General features: G+C 52.1%; 1 protein-coding gene and 1 non-coding gene across 2 annotated transcripts in view; one reads left to right on the top strand and one right to left on the bottom strand.

Annotated features, from left to right (window-relative positions):
* LOC140904802 (uncharacterized) overlaps window positions 1-24,265 on the bottom strand; it is a 491,655-nt gene that overhangs the window by 319,561 nt on the left and 147,829 nt on the right. The window lies entirely within an intron of this gene.
* TRNAM-CAU (transfer RNA methionine (anticodon CAU)) lies at window positions 16,395-16,467 on the top strand. The gene has a single exon. It is a non-coding gene; the product is annotated as a tRNA-Met (tRNA).

Here is a 24,265-nt window from a genome sequence, read left to right as displayed (position 1 = left end):
CGCAGGCCACCCGTGGAACCATCAGAGGATGCTCAATGTGCCACACTCGATTTTGCAGAGATTTGGAGATGTGAAGGCCAGAAGAGACTCTTAGATCATCTCATCTGGCCCCCTACACATCACAGGCCTCCTGCATGGCGCAGTAGCGAGTTTTGGACGAAAGCAGACTCCAGAAAGGCATCTCATCAAGGGATGGAGGAAGCACCACTTCCCTTGGGAGTCTGGAGGAAATTGATGCTGTGGGGGGCAGGGAATTGACCCCACGGCCACACTTGTGAGTCTGTATCATAACACACATGCACAACAGCACTGCGCGAAGTATGTACACGTCACCTTAACTCTGATGTTTCCTAACGTTTAGAGGCCTGGCCTCCAGGGTGTTCTTTGTGCTTCTAGGTCAATTTTGGGGAGAGATGCAATCATTTAGTTCAGAGGGGGAGCCGTGTTAGTCTGTAGCAGCAAAAAACAAAAACAAAACGAGGAGTAGTTCTGGCACCTTAGAGACTAACAAATGTATCTGGGCACATTTGATGGTGTGGCTGATGTGATTAGGTCCGAGGATGGGTCCCTAGACTAGATATGTGGACAGGGTTGGCAATGGGTTTGTTGCAAGGATAGGTTCCTGGGTTAGTGTTTTTGTTGTGTGGTTGCTGGTGAGTATTTGCTTCAGGTTGGGGGGCTGTCTGTCAGCGAGGACCAGCCTGTCTCCCAAGATCTGTGAGATTGAGGGATCGTCCTTCAGAATAGATTGTAGATCCTTGATCCTGCCCTGGAGATCTTTTAGTTGGGGGCTGAAGGTGACGGCTGGTGGCGTTCGGTTCCTTTCTTTGTTGGGCCTGTCCTGGAGTAGGTGACTTCTGGGTATTCTTCCTTTCAGCAGGTGGGGATTGTAGTATGAAGAATGCTTGATAGAGATCCTGGAGATGTTTGTCACTGTCTGAGGGATTGGAGCAAATGCGGTTGTATCTTAGAGCTTGGCTGTAGACAATGGATAGTGTGATGTGGTCTGGATGAAAGCTAGAGGCATAATGGGAAGTATAGCGGTCCAGGATAGGGTGGTGTTTATGTGACCATTGCTTATTAACACTGTAGTGTCCAGGAAGTGGGTGTCTTGTGTGCCCTCTCCTTATGCCCCTCCACCCCCAACAACATGATACAGTTCTGCGGTGACCTGGAATCCGACTTTCCACATCTCCGACAGAAGGAATATTTCCAACACACCTCTGAACAACACACTAATCCACAGAGACCTTCCGACCAACACGACAAAAAGAAGGATTCTGCCTGAAGGTCGAAACAGCAGACTGGACCTCAACTCGAGTGCTTCAGCCGACAAGCACGGGCTGAAGTGGTCGAAAAGCAGCATCACTTGGTCCATAACCTCAGCTGTGCAGAACACAACACCTCGGCAGCTCTCCAACTCCACATTCTCCAGCCCATTCCCCTCTGATCCCACTCAGGGTGACCAAGAGAAACTGCACCATCTGCTCAAGAAACTCCCTGAAAAAGCACAAGAACAAATCTGCACAGACCCGCCCCTGGAACCCCAACCAGGGGTCTTCTATCTGCTACCCAAGATCCATAAACCTGGAAATGCTGGACGCCCCGTCATCTCAGGCATTGGCTAGGGGTGCTGGTCGCACAAGGCCGGAGGAGAGAGTCGACACAACCAGATACTCCTGCTGTCAGGATGCCCAGGCCTGAGAGGATTTCATCGCAGTCTCTCACGAGGGGGTTCAGGCTCCAGTGCTCTGCTCTGTTTTCCCAGCCCTGTGCAGGGGGTTGTTTCCAGTTTCAGAAATGGGGCAATGTTCACACACTCCCAATGGGTCTTTGCATGAATCAGGCCCTAAGCCAGGGGCAGGCAAACTTTGGCCAGATGCCGGATCGGGTTTCAGAAATTGTACAGAGGGACAGTTAGGGGAGGCTGGGCCTCCTCAAAGAGCAAGACATGGCCCGGCCCCCGCCCCCATCTGACCCCCGCTTCTCGCCCCCGGATGGCCGCCCCGGGCCTCCGGCCCCATCCAACCCTTCTGTTCTCTGAGGGGCTCCAGATCCCCCTCCCCTAACAGCCCCCCACCACTCCATCCAACCCCCCCTCCTTCCTGTCTGCCACCCAGACCTTCTGCCCCATCCAACCAGCCCTTCTCCCTGACCGCCCCGGGACCTCCTGCTGCCATTCAACCCCCTGTTCCCCGCCCTCTCACCACCCCGACCCCATCCACCCCCCAGCCCCTGACCCCCCCCGAACTCCCCTGCCCTCTACCCCACCCCTCCCTTGCTCCCTGCCCCCTGACCGCGCAGCCTGGAGCCCCAGGACCAGCCGCCGGGCCGCACTGCAGAGAGCCCCGGGGTCGGCCAGGCTCGTTGCCCCGCTGCCCGGAGCATGGGCCGGCGGCGCTGGGAGCGGAGGCTGCGGGGGGGGAACGGCAGGGACGCGGCCGGGGGCTCTCCAGAACGGCTCAGAGCCCCCGGCCCCTCTTCTGCCCCCCCCGCTCCCCACATGTCACAGCCACCCCACCCAGCTGAGACACCCCACCCCACAGACCCCTCCCCTCCCTACAGCCCCCCATAGCCATGCTGTGTCCCCCTGGGAGCTGCCATGGTGCTGCCCCTCCCAACCCAACCCAACAGCCGCAGCCATGCCATTGACCCAAGTCCCCAATCCAGGTCCCCTATAGCCTCTCCCTCCCCCACATCCCTCCCAGACCCAGTCCCCATCCCTACAACCCAATTGCCACCTGTCCACAACCCCCCTTTCCTCCTCCCACAGCACCAATCCATCCCCTACCCTCCCACAGCTCCCACCACACAGACCCCTCCACCTCCCAGCTGGGCCCCCTCCCCGCCCCCCTCCACCCCACCCACCCCGTCAGACACCCGCCCCCGCTGGTGCACCAGGGTTTCCCCAAGACCCACCAACAGCTGTGAATGGTGTGGGGGAGAAGGTGTTGGCATTTGGTTGTGTGTTGGGATTATGTGTACGTGTCGAGGCTTGTGGGGGCTTTGTGCTGGGGGAGAAACTGAGCCCTGATTCGGGGCCAGGGCTTCTCTGACTCGGGGTCCTATGAAGGGAGCCAGCCAGTCAGGCCGTGGAACAGGAGCCAGCAAACAGGGCTGTAAACAGGGGAGTCTGAGGGGGAGTTTGTCTTGTGGTGCTTGTTTGGGGTTTGTTGTTCCTGTGGGGGGTGGGATTTGGGTGTTTCCCAGGTGAACAGGATTTAGGTGGGAAGGCGATGACAGACACAGAGGCAGCGGTGGGAGTGACTCATGTCGTGGAAGACACAATGGAGATGACTGGCTGTGGAAGCTGCCGCATGTCCATGATCCTGGAGGGGGGACCTGGTAAGAGTTTTGTCTGCATGAAATGCCATCTGCTCGAGCTGATGGAGGAGAAGATCTGAGGTTTGGAGATGCAGGTGGAAAGTCTGGTTGAGTTTAGAAAGGGGTTTGAGCAGATGATGGAGCAAAGACATGAGGTATCTGAAGGGAAAAGCTCAGACTTGCAGATGGAAGCAGGACTGAGGAATTCTGAGGGGAGACTGCTGGGTGAGGAAAGTGGTCAGTGAAAGCATGTGACTAAAAAAAAACCAGGCAGAGGAAAAGACGGGCTAGTGAAGGAGAAATAGAGTTCAGGAATAGTTTTTGAGAGTTGGAAAATGAAGAAGGGGCTCAACAGGTAGTCACTGAAGGTGGAGGGGCAAGGAGGAAGAGAAGAGTGGCTAGTCCTATAGGAAAAGGGGAAGAGTCAATGGAGACTACACCAAATATGAGCTGCAGGAGGATACAGGATGGGTTGAAGAGGATTACAAGGGAGAATAGGAATGGAAAGAACTTGCAGCCAGAGGGAACAGGGGATAGACTGGAGAATAGCATTGTCACCAGGGAAAGGCAGGGCTACGTGATCGGGGACTCTTTACTGAGAAGACTAGACAGGCCTGTAACCAGAGCTGATCCAGAGAATAGAAGGGTGTGCTGTCTTCCAGGTGCTAAGATACGGGATGTAGATCTGAGGTTGAAAAGGACCCTAAAGGGAACGGGAAAGAATCCCCTAATTATCCTTCATGTGGGAACAAATGATACAGCTAGATTCTTGCTGGAAAGGATTAAGGGAGACTGTGCTTGGCTGGGGAAGACGCTAAAGGAAATCGAGGCTCAGGTGATCTGTGGTGGGATTTTGCCTATTCCTGGAGAAGGTCAACAAAGGCGTGACAAGATTATGACTATCAACAGATGGCTCAGGCAGTGGTGCTAGAAGGAGGGCTTTGGGATGAATGGCCACTGGGAGGCATTCCTGGACAGAGGACAGTTCTCTCGGGATGGACTTCATCTGAGTAGGGAAGGAAACAGACTTCTAGGATGGAGGCTGGCACAACTGATTAAGGGAGCTTTAATCTAGGAATCTGGGGGAGATGATTGGTTGGGGAATGTCCAGGTAATCTCCATGCCGGATTTTAGCCTTGAGAGGGAAGAAAAGAAAGTAAGAAAGGATACAGCCGTGGGTAGGGGAATGGCTATAAGGAGGAAGGGCAGTGTGGACACCAGTCTAGTAGGTTCTGCTGGCTGTGGAATGACCGTGCCTCATTGGGTAAAGAACGTGAGCGAGGCCAAACAGCAAAAATGAAGATGTTTGTACACCAATGCGAGGAGCCTTGGTAACAAAATGGAGGAATTAGAGGTACTGGTGCAGGAAGTGAAACCAGATATTCTCGGGAGAACAGAAACAGGGTGGAATAGTCGTCATGACTGGACTACGGGTGTTGAAGGGTATGTGCTGTTTAGGAAAGACCGAAATAAAGGTCAAGGTGGTGGAGTAGCATTGTCTATCAATGAGGAGGTCGAATGTAAAGAAATCAGCGAGGGAATGGAGAAGACAGAGTCCGTCTGGGCAAAAATGACATTGGGGAAGCAAACGACTCGAGCCTCCCCTGGGATAGTGCTTGGAGTCTGCTAGAGGCCGCCGGGATCTCATGTGGATATGGATCGAGCCCTCTTTAATGTTTTTAATGAAGTAAATACTCATGGAAACTGCGTGATCATGGGAGACGTCGCACGCGCGCACAACACGACACACAACCCGTCACACACACACAAATCACACACAACACATCACACACTGAACAAAACACTCAAGACAACACACACACAACCACGTCTCACACACACAAGACACACAATGTCTCACACACAGAGACACGTCTCTCACACACGCCGACACACATGCAAGGCACACGACGGCTCTCACACACGTCCACACACAAACACACGACACATAATGTCGCACACATGCCGACACACACACACACGCCGACACACAATACTGACACACATGAAACTGACAAACACACGACACAGACAACGACTGACACACACACACAAGACACACGACGTCTCACACACACACACATGACGTCTCACACACACACACAACTTCTCTCACATAGGCCCACACATGACACGCCCACACAACACACACCCACACACGCCCACACAACGCACGCAGAACACACGCCCACACACACGACACATGCACAACACACAACACACCACACGACACGCCCCCCCCCACAAAACACAACACAACACAACATACGCCCACGCCAAAAGACACACACCACACACAACTCACGCCCACACACACACCCACCCACACCCACCCGCCGACTCACGACGACTCACACACAGCGAGACGGCAAACACACTGACACACATGACGTCTCACACGCCCACGACACGACACTGACACGTCACACGACACACAAGACGGCAGAGGACACGACACCGAAATCACACGCCCATGACACGTCACACGACACACAAGATGGCAGAGGACACGACACCGAAATCACACCCCGGAGACGACCCCCCGCGGGGGCGAGAGCGGAGCGGGGACGGTCGGGGGAACTCGGTCTCTGGGCGGCGCGTGGGGCCGGTGTGGGCGGGAGGGAAGAGGGCGGCAGGGCCGAGGGCGAGATTCCCAGCCCCCGTCGAGCGCTGTGGAGCGAGGGCTCCGGCTCGGCTCTCGCAGCGGCTCTGGCGAGGAATGGTGCCGGAGCTCTCGCCGGAGGGGAACGCGGCAGGAGGGGCCTGAGCCGCTTGGGCCTCTTTCCAAGGAGGCGGAACCAGGCCTCCGCTCTCTGCCCGCTGCAGACCCGGCTGCCAGGTCGGCGTTGCCAGTTCCTCGTCCGCACTCGCCGTCTTCTCGTGTGTTCGCCAACTCGCTCTCTCCCCTCTGCTCTCCTGGTGCCGTCTCCCTTTGTAGGACACGGGTAGGTGTGCATTCCCACAGGTGAGGTCTCGGGAGCCATGGAGACGTCGGAGCGGACGAAAATCATGCAGGGCAGTAGAAAGGCTGCAGAAAGTACCTGAAGAGACAAAGGGAATGAGAAGGGGGAGTCCAGACTAAGACAGGAGTCTAGTCTGTAACGAGAAACAATGGGAAGTCTAAGCTACAGAAACTCTTCAAGTTGCCAAAAGACCTTTAGGATGGGAAATGACTTCTTGAATCCAGTCCCTTTAAGATCTTAGGCTTAGTATGTGGGTGTATTTGTATTTGCTTAGTAATCTGCCTTCTTCTGTTTGCTATCCCTTATAATCACTGAAAATCTGCCTTTTCTAGTGAAACTATTTGTTGTTTATTAGTATTATTAAACTCAGTTTGTGCAACGGGTGCTCCGGGAGGAAATGATTTGTGTGTTACTCCAAGGGGCCGCCCGGTGACACTGTTGCTCCATGAGGGAAATGCTTTGTGCAATACCTGGTTTAGCCACCCACTGTCACTGTTGGTCCAGGAGGGAAATGATTTGTGCAATACCTGAATTGGCCACACAGTGTCCCCATTGCTCCGTGAGGAAATGCTTTCTGCATTACTCCAAGTGGCCACCCGGTGTCACTGTTGGGCCAGGAGGGAAATGATTTGTGCATTACACTGACTGGCCACCCGGTGTCACTGTTGCTCCGTTAAGGAAATTATTTGTGCATTACCCAGAGTGGCCACCGAGTGTCACTGTTGCTCCATGAGGGAAATGCTTTGTGCAATACCTGGATTAGCCACCCGGTGTCACTGTTGCTCTGTGAGGGAAATGGTTTGTACATTATCTGGATTGGCCACCTGGTGTCACTGTTTCTCCACGATGGAAATGGTTTGTGCAATACCCTGAGGGGCCACCCAAGACAACACACAGAAAACACGACAGACAACACTGACACACACACACACAACATGACACCGACACACAAAGAGAGAACACTCTCACACACACACAACACAGGACACCGAAAGACACAAACAACATGACACACAAATAAACTGACACACAAAACAGCACACAACAAGACACACAAAAATCACACACAACACACGACACTGACACATACACACACACACACTTGATGACGCACAAAACAGCAGACAATGTGACAAAGAAATCACACACGACACCGACACACACACACAATATGACACACAACACCTCACATGACACACAAAACGGCACACGTGACACACACACACAACACGATGCACAAAACTTCGCACACAAAATATCACACACCCACACACAACACGACACACGATACCGACACACGACACACAAAACGGCACACAACACGAGACACAAAAATCTCACACAACACATGACACCGACACACACAACATGCACACAAAACGGCACACACCGTCACATGCACACAACACGGTATACAACATGGCACACACACACACTCAACACGGACCACAACACGCACACATAAACACATCTCACACACACAAAACAACACACAAGTCACACACACAACACGTCACACGACACACGCAACACGACACACACAGCACGTCACACGGCAGAAGGTTTCATCGAGGAGGAGGATGTCCCGGGGTCCCCGGGCGTTGCTCTGGGACTGCTCCCCAGGAAGCCAGGCAGGACTCTGGGGAAGTCTCCTCTCGGGGAGCAGCCTGTCTGCAGGACACACAGCTCCCCCGGCTCCACCTTCCTGGCTCTGACCTCGGAGCCTTCAGCCTCCTCTGCCCCTCCCTGCGCTTCCCACAGCCAGTCCGCCCAGGCGGGGTCCTGGGGGGGCAGAGGGTCCTGCCCCCCAACTCCGCAGTCAGACGGGACTCTCAGCCAGCCAGGAAAACAGAGGTTTATTAGACGACAGGGACATGGTCTAACACAGATCTTGTAGGTGCAGAGAACAGGACCCCTCAGCCGGGTCCATTTTGGGGGGGGCAGTGAGCCAGACAACCCCGTCTGCCCTTCACTCCATGTCTCCAGCCAGCCCCCAACTGAAACTCCCCCCAGCCCCTCCTCCTCTGGGCTTTGTCCCTGTCCCCAGCCAGGAGGGCACCCGATTCCTTTTTCTCCAACCCTTTAGCTCTCACCTCGCAGGGGGGAAGGGCCCAGGGCATCAGGTGCCAGGAAAGAGGGTGTCGGCCATTCTCTGTGTCCAGACCCCTGCACACACCTGCCCTCCAGAGCTCTGCAACGATCATACACCCTTACCCCACCCCCTAGATCCTTAAGAACTGCATACGGGAAACTGAGGCACCCCCACACGATTCAGAGGAAACATGAAGTCCTGCTTCATCACAGATGACTCCAGGAGGTGAGTTGCTTGCTATCCTACCATGTTTTTCTCTGTCTCTCCTCCAGTACGTTGGCCAACACACACATTCTGTCTCTGTCTCTCTCCTCTCCTGGTGCCAACGATGACCAGACCCCAGGTGCCTGGGCCCCAGTGCCCCGCCTGTGCTCCATCTCTTCCTGTATCTGCCTCACCCCTTCTCCCAGCCCACACTGCCCACCGCTGCCTGGATGATTTCCCCCTCTCCTCCACTGCACCCCCCTCTGTGGGGTCCCTGCCACTCACCGTCTGCCTCCTCTCCTCCACCCCCTCCCCCGCTTCCCCACGGGTCACTCTGGGGGCCGGTTTTCTTCACCATCTTTGTGCATGATATGGAGGACGGGATGGATTGCACCCTCAGCAAGTTCGCAGATGACACTAAGCTGGGGGGAGAGGGAGATACGCTGGAGGGTCGGGATAGGGTTCAGAGTGACCCAGACCAATTAGAGGATTGGGCCAAAAGAAATCTGATGAGGTTCAGCAAGGACAAGTGCTGAGCCCTGCACTTAGGAGAGAAGAATCCCATGCAGTGCCCCAAGTGTGCCATGTCCCCGCCCCGAACCGACCCTCCCGGAGCATCCTCAATTCCATGAAACAGCTGTTCTGTGGTGGGCAGGAAGTGCTGGGAAGGAGAGTGGGGAGTTACTCAGTGGGGGTGTGTCTCTCTGGGTGGGGTCTGTGTGTGTTTATGCACAAGCTGATTGTGATGTCACGGAGGCCAACAGCAAAGAGTGTTGGGGGTCAGCATTCTTGCCCTGCCGTCAGTCTGCCAACTGGCTTGGTTGACAACGGCTGGTGACCCAAGGAGCTGCTGAGAGACGCGGACCATCCCTCTGTCAACAACTTCTTGAATCAGCTATTTCCACAGGTGTTTGAGGAACAAAAGGATGAGTTTTTACAGAAGGTAATTCCCAGATTCTTTCCCTGCTCATTAGATCGCACATGACAGGTCGGTGCCTCCTTCTCCTGGGGACGGGTGGGGGCGGGTGTGGCAACAGGCAGGTCTCAGCGTTCCCTTTTGATTTGAAAGTGGCCATCTCTCAGGTCTCCTCCTGCTTCAGCCGGTCAGGTTCTTTGGAGGCAGATTTAGATGATTTTATCTTTCAGCAGACTAGTCGGGGGGAATTTCCAGGGATAGAACCAAAAGGGAAGATAACAAAACTCGTGTAGAATTTAGATTGAGATCTCCATCAATAGTCTTTCCCTTGGAGTTGCCCCTAATGCACTCCTTGCCTTCAAGTTGGGAATAGAAACCCTTTGTCTCCTGTCATGACTGCCAAAGAAATGTGTAAATGAGGATATTCTATGATTCTATGATTTACACCCATCAGGGGACACTGTCTTTTTGAGGCGGGTGCAGCTGGCTTGGGATGGTGCTGATGATGGATAGAAAACAGGCTGGAGTCAATGACAGATGGGACCACAGAAGGGGAAGGAGAAGGGCATCTCCATAGAAGGTCCTGGGTGCTCAGATACCCCAGTTCTAGGTACCCTGGCCTGTCCCAGAGAGAAAAGACAAAGAGGGGCCCAGCCCCCCGACAGTCATGCCATGGACAAGAATCTGGTTGGGAGTGGGCTGAAGGTTCCCGCTGGAGAAAGGGGAGCTGAAGTCCCCCAGCGTCCTGGAATTTAAGCAATGCAAGCTTCAAACCCTGCACGGGTGGGGCCTGAGGGGCACCTGCAGAAGGTTGGGCTGGACAGGGGCGGCAGGTTTCTACAATTTTTGGTGGTTTCCAGAATGGGACCAAGTCCTGCCTCCCCGTCCACCTCCCCCCACATCTGTCTAAGGCTCTGGGAGTTTGGGTATGGGAGGGAGAGGGAAAGGGGTTGGGCTCTGGGAGGGAGTTTGGGTGTGGGCTGTGGGTTGCGGCAGGGTGTTGGGGTGCAGGAGGGAATGAAGGGTGCGGGGTCTGGGCTGGGGCAGGGGGTTGGGGTGCAGGAGCAGGTGTGGGGGCAGGCTCTGGGAGGGAATTGGATGTGTGGTGTGGGCTCTGGGCTGGGGCAGGGGGTTAGGGTGTGGGAGGGGGTACAGGCTCTGGGAGGCAGTTTGGGTGCAGGTGTGGGGTCTTGGCTGGGGCAGGGCATTGGGTGCAGGAATGGGTGGGGTGGCCAGGTTCTGGGAGGGAGTTCAGGTGTGGGCTCTGGGCTGGGGGAGGGGGTTGGGGTGCAGGAGAGGGTGCAGGTCAGGCTCTGGGAGGGAGTTGGGTGCAGGGGGTGGGCTCTGGACTCGGGAAGAGGGTTGGGGTGCAAGAGCAGGTGTGGGGGGAGGCCTGTGGGTGGAACTTTGGGTGCGGGATCTGGGTTGGGGTTGGGGGTTGGGGTGCAGGAGGGGGTGCGGGCGCAGGTTCTGGGAGGGAGTTTGGGTGTGGGCTCTGGGCTAGGGCATGGGGGTAGGGTGGAGGAGGGAGTGCAGGGGGTGGACTCTGGGAGGGAGTTTGGGTGCAGGGGGTTGGGGTCTGGGCTGGGGCTTGGGGTGCGGGAGAGAATGAGGGTGCAGCTCTTACCTCAGGGATCTCCCAAAAGCGACCCACACCCCCCTCTGGCAGCATCTCCTAGGTGCGGGGTCTCTGCCCATCGCTGCCCACGGACACCACCCCAGCAGCTCCCATTGCCACAGATGGCAGAGTCGGCCCTCGGGGCGGGGGCAGCGTGTGGAGATCCCCCCACCCCCGGGGCTGCAGGGACGCGCCAGCCGCTTCCGAGACTGGCAGGCCACACGGAGTGTAAGCAGTGTCAGGGTGAGCCTCACCCTGACATCTGGTGGTGAGGTCTGGCAAGTTGTGGAAAAGAACTTCAGGGGCCGATCTCATTTGCATAGGCACACCCACCCCGCCTAGAACGAGGCCATAGCTGCCCAAATGCTCACTTTGGCTGCTGTGGGATCCCCAGTGTCTCTGTTATTGGGGCAGGAAGAATAAATTGTTATTACCCTGATTATGGGAACTGTGCTGGGAACTGTACTTGGCCTTTTGTTATGATGGAGGGACTCACCATCAACTAAGTAGCACTCGCTAGGCAAGGGTCATGGGTTCCAAAACGCTGTGAATTGAGAGAGGGTGGGGACAAGTATTAATACTTGGTGCCATGGGTCCCTTGGTGATGGACTTACATGCTAATTGCTCTTCCTTTTCTCTCCACTGTGGAATCTCAGAGCTAATTTTGATTCCGTTAGGACTCTAGTTACAGGCTGCTGAGCTCATTTTGGGCTAATGGTGTCCCAGCACTGAGGCTCCCCTACTACGAGCTGACTTCACCAAAGAGCTGAACTGAGTAAGAGCCGAAATCACCGAGCGTTGTGTTAAGTAGTGGGGGAGCCTGAAGATCTATTGTGGAGAAGTTTGCGGGACGGCTGGAGTGCCTCGTGGAGAGGCTGGTGGAGCAGTTCGTGGGACGGCGGGAACTGCTGGTGGGCTGCGGAGCGGAGCTGAGCGAAGCAGTTTGTGGGGCGGCTGGTGGAGCGGAGGGGCAGTGGAGTGCTGTGGGGCGGTCAGCTTCAGATCATGTAAGGTACCTTTTACCCCCGCCCCCATCTCCACCCAGGTTGGGAGGTAAAGCTCTGCAGATAAACTTTTGAATTTTGGGGCTGCCCTGACCAGGGACAGAGACTTTTGGGTCATTGGACTTTTGGGACTTTGGGTGATTTGGGGTTGCTGGACTCAAGAACCAAAGGGAAAGGGCATGCCCCAATTTGCTTGGGGTGGGTTTTTTTTTGCTCGTGGGTTGTGTTATGAATCCTGTTGGTGCTGTTTCCCCAACATAATGCCACATTGTTTCTCTCTGTTATTAAAAGGCTTTTTGCTACACTCAGACTAGGTGCTTGCGAGAGGGGAAGTATTGGCTCTGGGAGGCGCCCAGCGGGGGTGGTACATATTTGTCCCAGATCACTGGGTGGGGTCTCAAGCAGGTTTGCATTGTGTTATTGGAATGGATCCCCTAGATACTGAAGCTGGCCCTTGTTGCTGCCAACTCTGACGGGCAGAAGGGTTACACGGAGCGAGGGTGGGCAGGAAGCCGCCTTAGCCCCCTTGTGCTGCCGGTGATGGTTCCCGGGCCCTTTTAAATTGCCCGGGGGCAGCAGGCGGGGCTGGGGGAGACACCGGGCCCCGGACTTTGGTGGAGCCAGGCCCCCGTGCTCTTATGTTGCTGGAGCATGGGCACCAGGGGCCCAGATGAGGCGCCTCCCCTGCGGCTGGAGGAGCATGGGTGCTAATCCACGTTTTGGCGGGTTGGTTTTTGGAAGGTTAAATGAAGGCAGCCTCTGCTCTGGGCTCACCCAGTTTCAGGGCCTGACGCTGCTTTGCACAACGATGAATCTCGGAACAGGCCAGCAATGAAATGACGGCAGAACCTGAGGAACGAAAAGCCTCTGGGTTCGTCTGTGGGCCTTGACGCCGAACGGGAGCCGTAATTTGACTCGCTTTGTGGCTGCGGCCGGTAAAATGTCAGGACAAAGTCGTCCCAGTGACTGTGACACTGGGTTTGAGGCGGCTTTGGTCTTATTAAAATGTAACTAGCATGGAACACTTGTGTTTTTAAAGGTGGCTTCCCCAAGCAATCCCAAGTTGTTCTTCCCAGAGCTGGGTGATGGTGGGCAGCAGGGGATCTCCCCAGTCTGTGGATCACTACCCGTTGAGCCCGACAATCTAGCCAGCTTTCTATCCACCTTATAGTGCATTCATCCAGACCATACTTCTTTAAATTGCTGGCAAGAATACTGTGGGAGACCGTGTCAAAAGCTTTGCTAAAGTCAAGGAACAACATGTCCACTGCTTTCCCCTCATCCACAGAGCCAGTTATCTCGTCATAGAAGGCAATTAGATTAGTCAGGCATGACTTTCCCTTGGTGAATCCATGCTGACTGTTCCTGATCACTTTCCTCTCCTCTAAGTGCTTCAGAATTGATTTCTTGAGGACATGCTCCATGATTTTTCCAGGGACTGAGGTGAGGCTGACTGGCCTGTAGTTCCCAGGATCCTCCTTCTTCCCTTTTTGAAAGACGGGCACTACATAAGCCTTTTTCCAGTCTTCCGGGACTTCCCCCGATCGCCATGAGTTTTCAAAGATAATAGCCAATGGCTCTGCAATCACATCCGCCAATTCCTTTCGCACTCTCGGATGTAGCTCATCTGGCCCCATGGACTTGTGCACATCCACTTTTTCTTAATAGTCCCGAACCACTTCTTTCTTCACAGAGGGCTTGCCACCTCCTCCGAATGCTGTGCTGCCCAGTGCAGTCGTCTGGGAGCTGACCTTGTTCGTGAAGACAGAGGCAAAAAAAGCATTGAGTATGTTAGCTTTTTCCACATCCTCTGTCACTAGGTTGCCTCTCTCATTTAGTAATGGGCCCACAGTTTCCTTGGCTTTCTTCTTATTGCCAAAATACCTGAAGAAACCCTTCTTGTTACTCTTAACTTCGCTCGCTAGCTGCAACTCCAGGTGTGATTTGGCCTTCCTGATTTCACTTCTGCATGCCTGAGCAATATTTATATACTCATCCCTGGTCATTTGTCCAATCTTCCACTTCTTGTAAGCCTCTTTTTTGTGTTTAAGATCAGCAAGGATTTCTCTGTTAAGCCAAGCTGGTCGCCTACCATATTTACTATTCTTTCTACACATCGGGATGGTTTGTCTCTGTAACCTCAATAAGGATTCTTTAAAATACAGCCAGCTCTCCTGGACTCCTTTCCTCCTCATGTTATTCTCCCAGGGGATCTTTCCCATCAGTTCCCTGAGGGAGTCAAAGTCTGCTTTTCTGAAGTTCAGAGTCTGTATTCTGCTGCTTTCCTTTCCTCCTTGTGTCAGGATCCTGAACTCGACCATCTCATGGTCACTGCCTCCCAGGTTCCCATCCACTTTTGCTTCCCCTACTAATTCTTCCCGCTTTGTGAGCAGCAGGTCAAGAAGAGCTCTGCCCCTAGTCGGTTCCTCCAGCACTTGCACCAGGAAATTGTCCTCTACAGTTTCCAAAAACTTCCTGGATTGTCTGTGCACCGCTGTATTGCTCTCCCAGCAGATATCAGGATGATTGAAGTCGCCCATGAGAACCAGGGCGTGCCATCTTGTAGCTTCTGCGAGTTGCCGGAAGAAAGCCTCATCCACCTCACCCCCCTGGTCTGGTGGTCTATAGGAGACTCCCACCACTGCATCACTCTTGTTGCTCAGGCTTCTAAACTTAATCCAGAGACTCTCAGGTTTTTCTACAGTTTCATTCTTGAGCTCTGAGCAGTCATACTGCTCCCTTACATACAGTGCAACTCGCCCACCTCTTCTGGCCTCCCTGTCCTTCCTGAACAGTTTATATCCATCCATGACAGCACTCCACTCATGCGAGTTATCCCACCAAGTCTCCGTTATTCCAATCACATCATAATTCCCTGACTTTGCCAGGATCTCCAGTTCTCCCTGCTTGTGTCCCAGGCTTTGTGCATTTGTATATAGGCACTTGAGATAACCCGCTGATCGCCCCTTGTTCTCAGTATGAGGCAGGAGTCCTCCCCTCTCACACGCTCCAGCTCGTGCTTCCTCCCGGTATCCCGCTTCCCCACTTACCTCAGGGCTTTGGTCTCCTTTCCCTGGTGAACCTAGTTTAAAGCCCTCCTCACTAGGTTAGCCAGCCTGCTCACGAAGATGCTCTTCCCTCTCTTCGTTAAGTGGAGCCCGTCTCTGCCTAGCATTCCTCCTACTTGGAACACCATCCCATGGTTGAAGAATCCAAAGCCTTCTCTCCGACACCACCTGTGTAGCCATTCCTTGACTTCCACGATTTGACGGTCTCTACCCCGGCCTTTTCCTTCCACGGGGAGGATGGACGAGAACACCACTTGCACCTCAAACTCCTTTATCCTTCTTCCCAGAGCCACGTAGTCTGCAGTGATCCGCTCAAGGTAATTCTTGGCAGTATCATTGGTGCCCACGTGGAAAAGCAGGAAGGGGTAGCGATCCGAGGGCTTGATGAGTCTCGGCAGTCTCTCCGTCACATCGCGAATCTTAGCCCCCGGCAAGCAGCAGACTTCTCTGTTTTCCCAGTCAGGGTGGCAGATAGATGACTCAGTCCTCCTGAGGAGAGAGTCCCCGACCACCACCACCCACCTCCTTCTCTTGGGAGTGGTCGTTGTGGAACCCCCAACCCTAGGACAGTGCATCTCATGCCTTTCAACTGGTGGAGTCTCCTTCTGCTCCCTTCCCCCAGACGTATCATCTGGGTCACTCCCCGCAATGGTACCTGTGGAGAGAACATGAAAATGGTTACTTACCTGTGTCCGCTTTGCTGGTACATGGACTTTCCCCCTTCTTCTTCTGGAGGTCACATGTTGGCAGATTTCTTCACAGTCCTCCTGTCCCTGCTGCGCAGCCTGCTCTGAATCTTCAGAACCTTGTGCCCATAGAAGCATATCCTGACGTCTGTCCAGGAAATCTTCAGTTTCTCTTATGCAACGCAGGGTCGATACCTGTTGCTCCAGACCTTGAACCTTCTCTTCCAATATGGAGACCAGCTTGCACTTTGTACAGACAAAGTCGCTTCTGTCCTCTGGAAGAAAGACAAACATGGCACATCCAGTGCAGGTCACAACAGTTGAACACTCCCCATCCATATTACCTTCCTACTATGAGCTTCCTCCGGACATGCAGTAATTCCTCAGAGAAGTCGTTAGGGTGTAAGCCTCAGTGGGCTCACTCCAGGTGAACTCCCAGGCAAACTCCTGCTGTTTGCTGCTCAGCTGTTCCCCGCTGCTCAGCTGGTTCTATAAGCACCGAGCCTAAAGCTCTTCCAAGCCTTCTTAGCGCAGCGGGCAGCACATCAGTCTCATAATCTGAAGGTCCTGAGTTTAAGCCTCAGAGAAGGCAACTCTTCTTGCTCCCTGCTTTAGATTTTCTAACGTAAATCACAGAAAAAAAGACTAGAGCTGAGTGGTTTCTAGACACCCTCCCATCCATCTAACACACACACACAGACTTTTCTAACTGTACGTGTACAGTATGAAATTAGTTCAAAATTATTCGATTCGAAATTTCGGGAGCTATTTTAGACATTCAGGCTTCGGTGTCCCCACTGAAGCGCGTGAATTCAGCAGAGTGCATCCACAGTACCGAGGCTCGCATCGAACGTCGGAGCGGGTGCACCGTGGGTCGCTATCCCACAGTTCCCGCAGTTCCCGCCGCCCACTGGAATACTGGGTTACGCTCCCAGTACACGATGGGGCAAAAACATTCTTGCGGGTGTTTCTGGTGCGTGTCATCAGGAACCTATGGCGGGCAATCGTTTCACTCCTTTTTGGCATGCAGACGCCATACTGCTTTCAGCAGACGGTGCACCGCTTGCTCTCCTGCAACTATGAATCCGCCTCTCATTTCCTCTCCCCTTCCGATGTAATCTCTACCATCTACTTTTTCTCTTCCTCATCGAACTCTTCTGCCTCCAACTCTGCTCTCCCGCTGGTGACACGCTTCCGAGCTTCTCCGGGTTGTCTGTCCTGGGCTCCCGCCTCCGTGAAAACCACGGAAGACAACCATTTCCCGCCTTTCTTCGGCTACCACGAACCAAACAACACCTCTTCCCCTGCCACTCTGCTCTCCTACATTTCGCGCCCGTTTTCCAGGATTACCCGTGCAGGCGCCATGGAGCCCGCTCAGATCTCCGCTGCAGTTTTAAGCATTTTAAATACCTCGCGCATTATCCAGCAGTATGTGCAGTCCCTGCAAAACGGGGCAAGGAAACGACGACCGTGCGATTACTATACTGATGAGGACATGGACAAAGATGGCACGGCGTGTGGCAATTGGGAGATCATGGTGGCGCTGGGCCAGGTTCATGCCGTGGCACGCCGATTCTGGGCCCAGGAAACAAGCACAGACTGCTGGGGCCTCATCGTGTTGCAGGTGTGGGATGATTCCCAGTGGCTGAGAAACTTTTGTATGCGTAAGGGCCACTTTCATGGAGCTTTGCGACTTGCTGTCTCCTGCCCTGAAGTGCAAAGACACCAAAATGAGAGCCGCCCTCACAGTTCAGAAGTAAGTGGCCATAGCCCTGCGGAAGCTTGCAACGCCCTACATCTAGCGGTCAGTCGGGAATAAGTTTAGAGTGGGCAAATCTTCTGTGGGGCCTGCTGTGATCCAAATAGCCAACACAATCATTGATCAGCTGCTATCAAGGGTCGTGACTTTGGGAAATGTGCAGACCAGTGTGGATGGCTTTAATGCGCTGGGGTTCCCTGACTGCGGCGGGGCGATAGACATAACGCATATCCCTCTCTCGGCCCCGGAACAGCGGGGCGGCCACTACATAAACCGCAAGGGGTACTCTTCCATGGTGCTGCAAGCCCTGGTGGATCACAAGGGACGTGGCGAAAGGGATGCACAAACAATCCAGTTGGGCCATTGCCCACAAGCTCACCCCAAGCAGCTTGGACTCCTGATGACTGTGATGCTGAGGTTCCTTAGACCCCTGTTCATATTTCAGACCCCAGCCGGTGCAGCATCCCTGCCCAACCACTCACCATCTGCCCCAGGAGAACCAGCTGGTGGGCTGCATCCACAGGCAGGTAGTTTATGCCGCTCCCCTCAGAGCAGCAGCCACAGCTGTGCAGTAAATCCCCACATCTGGTTGCCGGGGATCCAGCTGGATTGTTTGGGCATCCCTTTCAAGACTTGCCCTCAACAACCTGGCAGCCCCCAGCTTTCTCATTGCTCTGTGGTTGTTTGCTCTGTGAAAGGGGCCTCTAGGAATTGGTATTTCCAGAGGCATTAAAGAATCATAAAGGAGAAGGAAAAGTTAATGCCTTAGAAAAGTCTGTGTGTCTGTGTTAGATGGATGGGAGGGTGTCTACAAAACACTCTGCTCTCGTCTTTTTTCTCGGATTTCCAGTGGTAATCAAGGTCAGCCTTTGCCAGCAGTTGACAAGAACATGTGAGAACAGTGGGGGCGGGAAATAAACATGGGGAAATAGTTTTACTTTGTGTAATGACCCATCCACTCCCATTCAAGCCTAAGTTAACTGTATCTAGTTTGCAAATTAATACCAATGATCACTACAAAAGGTTCCCCCCACCCCACCCGGCTCTCCTCCTGGTAATAGCTCACCTTACCTGATCACTCTCGTTACAGTGTGTCGGGTAACCCCCATTGTTTCATGTTCTCTGTGTATAGGAGTCTCCCCACTGTATTTTCCACTGCATGTATCTGATGAAGTGAGCTGTAGCTCACGAAAGCTCATGCTCCAATAAATTTGTTCGTCTCTAAGGTGCCACAGGTCCTCCTGTTCTTACTCATGGTGTTGTATCCCCATAGTGTGGCCGTTTGGTGTCAGTCCTTTTAAATAAACAATGAGTTTTTTTCATAGAAACCATATTTTCCTCATACAGACACAGGAGTAGATTAATCTACAAAGGGAAGGTGATTCCAAGGCCGTTCTGGAGGGAGAAGGGAATGTTTTCAGCATCACTAAATTATTATGTTGTACCTCACACACACACACAGTGACAATAAACTCAATTAACTGAGCTCCCAACACACTGCACAGGAATGAAATAAACAACTTTATGTTCAAGGAGTTCGGTGCATTTAAATAATATTAAAAAATATGTTTTGGGCAACGCATGGAAAAGTCATTGTATTGTACAACCCACTTGATATAGTTAATACGCCACATAATATTTAATGAAGTTAAGAACGACGTGCTTATAAATTAACGTGTTGTGCCATTTACATACGCACGAGACATAGAAAAAACGGAATTATTTGAGCTTCCAACATTTCCACTTTCTCACGGCATGTTAGACCCCCTGCTTTAAATGAAATATGTCTAAAGGCCAGATGTATGAAAGAATTGTCTCGTTCTGTATTTCTTAGCTTTTATCTCAAAAGGTAACAGCCTCATAATCTTCCCCCAAACACCCTGGGACCTCCCCAAATTATTAACATGCCCCTGTCCTCAGCAAGGCCACGACAGTGACCCACAGCTAGAGTGTCTAGGCCAAGCTGTTCTGAAGGAGGCAAGTCAAAGATTTTCTCTCTGCTTCCCTTGGCAAGGTCTTAGTGGGAAAGCAAAGTCCCCCACATAGAAAGTTTTCTGCTGAGAAACCAATACTAGTCTGTTTGTGGACTTTGATTTGAATGGATTATTATTATTCTCTTCTAATCTCTGAATTATTTCAGTTCAGTCTTTGTCCTCCAGATGTGTTGCAAGGTGTTGAATTGCGGGGGAGAGAGGCCAAGTCATGACGTCTCTTCCCCTCTTTCATAATTTCTTCCAACTTGTTAGGAAGTTCCTCTGCCTTGATGTGAGTCAAGCAGTGTCCATTGTCTCCGGGCTGTCTCGGAGGAGTCCGCATTGTACACGGTTCCTGGGAGAGTCCTTGGGAGCGTGGATACCTTCACTGGGCCAGCAGCGAGTCTGGCTCCTCCAGCGTCACACCGGAAAGGCTGGCGGTGGCCATTTCCCAGCCTCATCACATATTTCAGTGACGCACCCAGAGCAAAACTCCACCACTTCCCAGACAAGCCTAGCACACACCATCCACCCAGGTATTAGCCTTCAACAGATCACAACTTTTACAATGATAGTTCACCAGGCCGACTCTGTACAAATCGTACCTTAATTCTATGAGAGTGGTGACTATGGGGCTTCCAGGGTGCTGCTTTGAGCACAGCCTGCCACCCCTGGGCTGACACTGCAATGGAGACGTCCCCGTAGAGTCCCTTTCTCCCGGGATAAAGATGGCAGCAGGGCTGGCCTGGGTCAGCTGACGTGGGCTCCTGGAGCTCAAGCTGTGGGGCTCAAAAGTGGGGTGCAGATACTGGTGTTCCAGCTGAAGCCTGGGTTTGGAAACCCTCACCCCTCATGGGACCTCAGAGATTGAGCTCAAGCCCATCTGTCTCCACTGTCATTTTATAGCCCTGCAGCCCCAGCCCCAGAAGCCTGAGTCAGCTGCCCCAGGCTCTGAGACAGGTGCCCTGGGTGTTTGAATCGCTGTGGAGACATAACGTTGGGATACGTCTACAGTGCAATGAATCACCCATGGCTGGCCGGTGTCACATTAATCAGGGTCATGTGGCTTGGGCTGAAAAGTTGCAGTGTACAAATACAAAGAAACAAGAGCAAAAAACCAGTTTCCTTTATAGCTACATAGCTATAGATACATGGCAAATAGCAACAAGAATCAGAGTAGAGGTGGATCTAAAAAAATGAAAGATTAATCTTTGCTCTACGAATAATGACTGATAAATGGTAATATAAAAAAGGACCTCGAATTCCTTCGTAATATGACGGTTCTTGGAAGTTCCAGGCATATTGGCTAGAATTTTCGAGACACAGATTGTCAGAAAAACGTAACACGCTGAGTGCTCCACCTGAAACAACAGCAAATACTGTTGCCTAGATAGATAGATACATTGCAAAGAGCAACAAGAATCAATGTGGAGCTGAATCTGCAAAAGGGAAAGATTAATCTTGCAATACAAATAATAATGTATTAATTATTATTATGTCATAAAGGACCATGAATTCCTTCATACTTTTATCATCCTCAGGATGTTGCTGTGAATTCAGAGACATGACCGTTTTCTGGAGCAGCCATTGCAGTTTCAAAAGGAAATGCAGGGAGAAAACAAAGCAGGGAGGGTTGTGATGGGGGCGCATGAAAGGAGAGGAGGCTTGTTCCTCTTGAGTTTTCTTTCAGTTTCTCTTGTGATCGTGATGGAGGAAGCGGAAGCTTAATTTGAGTTTGTCCCCACTCCCCTCCTTCTGTCGGCGGAGTGTGTCTTCACCAGGAGTGCTTCCACCGAATGAAGAGGGGCAGTGTGGGGGGGCTGAGAAACGGGGCTCTTCACTCTGCGCAGCTGCCCACTGGGAGCCCAGCTCCCCCTGGGCTCTTGACTCCCCACCTCCTCCCTGGAGTGGGAGCCGGCCACCTGGGCTTCTTGCCTGCCTGCTCCCAGCCAGGAGTGGGGGCAGGGGCCAGGGGCTCAGGCTTCTCGGCTCCCTGCGCTGGGAGCCGGGAGCTTTCGTGCAGCAGCCCTGCGAGGAGCCAGGCAGGTGCAGCCCCGCTGGGATCAGGGAGCGGAGGGCAGCCATGAAGGGAGCCAGCCAGAAGCCATGACATTGGCAAGACAGCCAGCAGCCCCTGTGAGTAAGGCAGTGTCTACACAGACACTGTGTTGTCCTAACGACCCCAACGCAATCCCCGTGCCTCTTGAGGAGCTGGAGTTACTATGTGGGTGTAGCAGGGCACTTACATAGATGGGACAAGGCTGTAGTGTGCACCGTGAGGTAATTAGGACAACGTAACATGCTGTCGGCGGGCCTAACTGTGTAGTGTAGCCCAGGTTTTAATCTCCTGCTGATGGGTTATATGCTGGGTGCCTTGTTTCCTTTGCTTAGGAGTGCTTGTTCTCACACCTATCTCCTCGCTTTCCATTCCAGTTCAGGGAAGGAGAGAATAACCAAGTCTTCAGGTATGAAAAGGCAAAACATTTCTACATGACCCTTCGCAGTCAGTGAAACCTGTGGTGGGAAACGTGCCCTGGATTTTACTGCATTTTGGTTTCTTGTCTTGTTGGTTGCTCCCGAGGAGCTGGCAGGGAAATGTCCATGGAGAAGTGGAGTGGATGTGAGGTTTCTTGCTTACGAGATTTGCCTGCGTTTTGGCCTCATTGTGAGAAGGGCAAATTGGTACAATTGGTTTCTGTCGTAGATTGTAGTGTAGTGTGGTGGTTATCATGTTTGCTTCACATGTAAAATATCCCTGGTTTACAACTAGGCAGAAACAGTGCCTTTTCCCCTGACTGATCAGTTTTGGTCTTCCTCCATTCCAAGCCCTTTGCTGAAATACACCCATATTTCCCACACTTTTTGTTCCTTTTTCTTTCCTTTGATGATATTTTAGGGTTGTAATTTAATGGCCACACAATTTTGCTCATGAATTAAAGTTTAACACAACATTTGACAGCCTTTTCCTATGCCCTCTTTTCTGTCAATTACGGGAGTTTACTTATGGGAATATTCACTGATTTATTGCACCGAGCATTTCAAAGGAAAGGTCAGAATCATTTACCTTGGATTCACTTTCCTTACTTCTTTCTAATTCTTTCTTTCACATAGATGGGGAAATCTGTGTTGGAGCAATTTAGCTTACCACTCTCTCTTTCTAGACGGAAGCTGACACAATTTAAAACTTCCCAATTTGCAAATATCTATGTGAAAATATTTCCTAAACCAATGCAGAGATCCTGGGCAGCGCTAGGGGTGAGGCAGATTAATAATTGACTGTTCTTTATTTTGGTGCTTGCTAATTGGCCATTTGGAATTTTAATACGTGATGGCATTACAGGCGAAAGATAATCTCAACATGTGGAGAAGAAACGGTTATACGGGCTAATAAATAATTTCTTGGTGTCACACCAAAAGTGATGCATTCCAGTGTGAAAGAAGAACTAATTCATGGCTTATGAGCATTTGCTACGTAGTTGTAGCCATGCAGGTCCCAGAAAAGCTTGTCTTTGTCCCCAACAGAAGCTGGCCCAGTCAAAGATATTATCTCACCCACCTGCGCGTTTGCTCGCCACACTACCTGAGACAAGCGGAAAGAGACTCAAAGCAGAGAAAATGGAACAAAGAAGTTGAATTCCTAGCTGAAAAATGGGCCCCTTTGTCAGCTTGAGGCAATCTCAGATGATTCTGGGACCTCTCGTGGCTATTGCTGGTTTTGAAAAAAGCCAGGTGTTATTTAGGCAATATCGCTTCTACTATATCCACTGAAGCAGATTTATGCTTCACGATTGCTGTGTATCCAAAGAGATTCATTCAATTCAGCACACAAGTGAATAGAGATAGGCAGCTGGAGTCAGCCAGTTCTCCCCCATTCTCAAAGTCTTTGGTTTTTAAAAAGGCCCCTTTTGGTGTTTATACAGGACAGGGCAGAAAACGGCCAGATAATAAGCTATTGGGGTGAAAGTTCTGAGGTTTTTTTTAATTTGCAATGAAGACTGAATGGAGAATTGTGTCGAGAAGTTTCTTTCCCTGACTGAGGATGGAACCAAGGCAGCATCAACGAGACTCCTAACCAGTAGACCAAGGTTACTCAACAGGTGTACTATGGGCCAACTCTAGACAGCCAGAAATTTTTAATGGACCCTGAAATCTTTTTAAAAATCATAATAATAAGTAAATAAAATTATTTTCTCTGGAGTCTGGACCTTGATCATATCTTGACTGAGATTTTGGACCTTGACAAAAAATAGTTGACTACCCCTGCAGTAGACCATAAGGGGGGGTTATGTAGGGTTTTTTGGTTCAGCTCCTCTATGCTTTCTAAGGCTACTTGCTCTCCAGTTAAAGAAATCCCTTCCAACCCTGATATTCTATGATTCTATGAAATGGTCCATTCCCCATTTCAGAGGGGACAGGAACAGATAGTGAAGGTACCCCTGTGCTCATAACCTGAGCTCAAGGAAAAGCATTGAAACAAGCTCGAATTATGATTTAGGTTCCTCCATCAGAATCCCAAGAGGAACACAAAAGAGGAACAATCCTCCTCTGCTTTCATTTACCCCACCGCATCCCTCTCCGCTTCTTCTTCCGCCTACCTAGTGGCTTGATTTCCTTTCAGAGTGGTAGCCGTGTTAGTCTGTATCAGCAAAAACAATGAG

This window comes from Lepidochelys kempii, unplaced genomic scaffold (genome assembly GCF_965140265.1).
Source record: "Lepidochelys kempii isolate rLepKem1 unplaced genomic scaffold, rLepKem1.hap2 scaffold_78, whole genome shotgun sequence".
NCBI lineage: Eukaryota > Metazoa > Chordata > Testudines > Cheloniidae > Lepidochelys > Lepidochelys kempii.
Note: the sequence above shows the minus strand (reverse complement) of the source record. Positions and strands in the feature narration are given on the sequence as shown.